Source organism: Oryx dammah, unplaced genomic scaffold (genome assembly GCF_014754425.2).
Source record: "Oryx dammah isolate SB20612 unplaced genomic scaffold, SCBI_Odam_1.1 HiC_scaffold_5, whole genome shotgun sequence".
In the NCBI taxonomy this organism is placed as follows: Eukaryota; Metazoa; Chordata; class Mammalia; order Artiodactyla; family Bovidae; genus Oryx; species Oryx dammah.
The window spans coordinates 93,518,692-93,523,159 of record NW_024070189.1 but is presented as its reverse complement, the minus strand read 5'-3'; the positions used below and the strand labels follow the sequence as shown (position 1 = coordinate 93,523,159).

The 4,468-nt window shown below is 39.5% G+C and overlaps 1 pseudogene; it reads right to left on the bottom strand.

Moving 5' to 3' along the window:
* Positions 1–3,475: 3,475 nt before the first annotated feature.
* On the bottom strand, positions 3,476–3,948 carry LOC120864572 (annotated as a pseudogene).
* Between the last annotated feature and the right edge of the window lie 520 nt (positions 3,949–4,468).

Here is a 4,468-nt window from a genome sequence, read left to right as displayed (position 1 = left end):
TAATGAACAATGTTGAGCATCTTTTAACGTGTTTGTTAGCTATCTGTATGTCTTCTTTGGAGAAATGTCTGTTTAGGTCTTTTCCCCACTCTTTGATTGGGTTGTTTGTTTTTCTGGCATTCAGTTGTATGATCTGCTTGTATATTTTGGAAATTAATCCTTTGTCAGTTGTTTCATTTGTATGACCTCCCTGGTGGCTCAGATGGTAAAGCGTCTGTCTACAATGCGGGAGACCTGGGTTCGATCCCTGGGTTAAAAAGATTCCCTGGAGAAGGAAACGGCAACCTACTCCAGTACTCTTGCCTAGAAAATCCCGTGGACGGAGGAGCTTGGTGCAGGCTACTGTCCATGGGATTGCAAAGAGTCGGGCACGACTGAGCGACTTCACTTTCTTTCTTTCTTTCTCCCATTCCGAGGGTTGTCTTTTCACCTTGCTTATAGTTTCCTTTGCTGTGCAAAAGCTTTTAAACTTAATCAGGTCCCACTTTTTTACTTTTGTTTCTATTTCCATTACTCTAGGAGGTGGGTCATATAGGATCTTGCTTTGATTTATGTCATCGAGTGTTCTGCCTATGTTTTCCTCTAAGAGTTTTATAGTTTCTGGTCTTACATTTAGGTCTTTAATCCATTTTGAGTTTATCTTTGTGTATGGTGTTAGGAAGTGTTCTAATTTCATTCTTTTACATGTAGCTGTCCAGTTTTCCCAGCCCCATTTATTGATGACGTTGTCTTTGCTCCATTGTATATTCTTGCCTCCTTTGTCAAAAATAAGGTGCCCATAGGTGCATGGGTTTGTTTCTGGGCTTTCTATCTTGTCCCAGTGGTCTATATTTCTGTTTTTGTGCCAGTACCATATTGTCTTGATGACTGTAGCTTTGTAGTATAACCTGAAGTCAGGAAGGTTAATTCCTTCAGCTCCATTCTATTTCTCAGGACTGCTTTGGCTATTTGGGGTCTTTTGTGTTTCCATATGAATTGTGAAATTTTTTGTTCTAGTTCTGTGAAATAGGCCATTGGTAATTTGATAAGGATTGCATTGAATCTGTAGATTGTGTTTGGTAGTATAGTCATTTCCACAATATTAATTCTCTTACCCAGGAACATGGAATATCTCTCCATCTGTTTATGTCATCTTTGATTTCTTTCATTAGTGTCTTATAATTTTCTGTGTACAGTTCTTTCATCTCCTTAGGCAAGTTTATTCCTAGATATTTACTTCTTTTTGTTGCAGTGGTGAATGGGATTGATTCCTTAATTTCTCTTTCTGATTTTTTATTGTTAGTATATAGAAATGGAAGTGATTTCTGTGTATTGATTTTGTATCCTGCAATTTTGCTAAATTCACTGATTAGCTCTAGTAATTTTCTATACTATCTTTAGGGTTTTCTAGGTACAGTATCATGTCATCTGCAAACTGAGAGCTTTACTTCTTCTTTCCCAATCTGGATTCCTTTTATTTTTTTATTTTTTCTCTGATTGCGGTAGCTAGGACATCCAGAACTATGTTGAATAATAGTGGTGAAAGTGGACACCCTTGTCTTGTTTCTGATCTTAGGGGGAATGCTTTTAGTTTTTCATATTGAGAATAATGTTTGCTGTAGGCTTATCATATATGGCCTTTACTATGTTGAGGTTGGAGAAGGAAATGGCAACCCACTCCAGTATTCATGCCTGGAAAATCCCATGGACCGAGGAGCCTGGTGGGCTACAATCCATGGGGTCGCAAAGAGTCAGACACGACTGAGTGACTTTTGTGTGTGTGTGTGTGTGTTATGTTGAGGTAGGTTCCTTCTACACTCATTTTTGAAAAGTTTTAATCATAAATGGGTACTAAATTTTGTCAAGGGCTTTTCCTGTATCTATTGAGATTATCATCTGGTTTATATCTTTCAATTTGTTAATATAGCATATCACATTGATTCATTTGTGTACATTGAAGAATCCTTGTGTCCCTGGCATAAACCCAACTTGATCATGGTATATGAGCTTTCTGATGTGTTGCTTAATTCTGTTTGCTAAAATTTTGTTGAGGATTTTTGCATTTATATTCATCAGTGATATTGGCCTGCAGTTTTCTTTTTTTGTGTTGTCTTTGGTTTTGGTATCAGGGTGATGGTGGCCTCAGAATGAGTTTGAAGTGTTCCTTCCTCTGTAATTTTTTGAAAGTGTTTTAGAAGGATAGGCATTAGATCTTCTCTAAATGTTTGATAGAGTTCTCCTATGAAGCCATTTGGTCCTGGGCTTTTGTTTTTGGGGAGATTTTTGATCACTGCTTCAATTTCAGTGCTTGTAATTGGGTCAAATGTGGATATGTTGTTATATCATAAGTCCCACTAATTCACAACTTAGTATCATATACAATACATAGTGAAGTTTTCACATATTTCATGTGTTCACAGCACATTAGCAAAGTTACTAGGAAGACCGGACTACCATGACCCAAGGTGTGACAGAGTGCACAAAATTCTGAGCAGAGAGCCAAGATCAAGGAGTGGTTTGCTTTGGGAAGCAATTCTACCCAAAAACAACAAGGGGAGAGAAGAAATTCAAAGTGTTCAATGAGACTTTCCTGGCAGTCCAGTGGCTGAGACTCCATGCTCCCAATGCAGGGGGCTTGGGCTTCTATCCTTGGTCAGGGAACTAAGATCCTTCATGCTACACGTCACAGCCAAAAAAAAAAAAAAAAAGTTTAAGACATTAAATGCACTATTGACTCAAAACTGCCATGTAATATGCTTTGTATCATAGGATATAAAAACTAACCCATCTATGGAACATTAAGATGACACCAAACACAATCAAAATTTCCCACGTTCAATATGCTAGTATTTTCTGGTTGTACCAAAAAAAAAAAAAAAAAACCCAAAACTCAACCAACCAGGAAATAATTTCAACTCTTAAATAAAAAGTATAGCAGCAACATGGATTGCTAGAGGTTGTCAAACTGAGTAATGTCAGACAAAGAAAGACAAATATGTGATATCACTTATGTGTGGAATCTTAAAAAATGGTACAAAATAAACTTACAAAACAGAAATAAGGTCACAGATGTAGAAGACAACCTTATGCTTACGGGGAGGGGGGGAGGGGGAGGGAGGGTCGACAAAGACACATACTACATATCAAATAGATTCAAAAGACCTATTGTGTAGCACAGTATACAGGACAGCAGAGGGAACTGCACTCACTACTCTGGTTTAGGAAAAGAATCTTAAAAAAAAAAGAGTGGATATTTGTATACCTAATTCACTTTGCTGTGCCCCCCGAAACTAACACAACAGTGTAAATCAGCTATGCTCAAATTTAAAAGGAAAGCGGTTGCACCTTAAAAATGGATGAAGTAGGATTTCTATCTTCTTAAAAATACTACTAGAGCTACTAAAAAACTTTGCTTTTACAAAAGAATTGATAAAAACATTCCTTTGTATTGTACAGAAGGTAGACAAGAACCACGGATAGGCTCGGGTGTGTGACCTTAATCACACGTAACTTTTTTCTTTCCTGCTCCATCAGAGGCTGGGCTCTCCTTGTTTTCAGCCTCTCCATCTGATGCAGGTAAATCTTCCACCTGTTTTCCCTTTGCTCCCCTTTCCCCTTTTGCTTGCACTTTTCTATCTGAAGATTCATCCTTTCCTGTTGCCTTCTTTGGCTTTGTTTCCACTTGGGCAGGAGTAGGTTTAGTTGACAGCCTCCCAGGTCTCCTCTTAGGCTCCTCCTTCTCCACCCCCATGAGGAGCTGACCTTCTTCGGGGGCACCCTGGCAGCAGGGTGGGCACGTGCTGGGAGTGGGGAGAGGACCCTGCAAACTGGTCTGCTTGGCCATGGCTGCTCCTTCCCCTGCAGCAGAAGTTGGGCCCCTCGTGGGCCCTTTTCTTTTTTTTTTTTTTTTTTGTTCTCTTTCCTTTTTGCTCTTCTGATTGAGTGACTTTTACTACCCTTGTCACCCATATCACCAGTCTGTTTTCTTGCCTCCTCTGACCTCCTGCTGGTTTCCACGAGTGTATTTTTGGTTTTAGTAAATGAATTCAAAAGTTTTACATCTTTCTTTCTTATAGTTTCTAGCCCTTTGCTGAAGGAGGCTTGCAACTCGCCTAGGCTTTTAGTGACTCTCTCATCAAATTTATCCAGTTTTCTACTGAGTCTGATGAACATCTTTACAAGTGTTACTCTGAATTCTTTATCTGATAAGTTTCTTATCTCCTCTTCCTTTAGTTGTTTCTCTGAGAGATCCTCGTGTTTGAAAGATATTCTCTGAAAGATTCTGTAGTTCCTTCATTTTGCCTAACTCTGTTTCTATCAGTTATGTTGCCCAGCCTTGAAAGAGTGGCCTTATGTAGGAGGTGTCCTGTAGGATCCAGTGGGGCCATCTCCCCTGGTCAACAAAGCCAGGTGTCCCGGGGGTATCCCCTGCATGTGCCCTCCTGTGATGGGTAGACAGCAGTTATTGCAGGTGTGCTGGTGGGTGAGG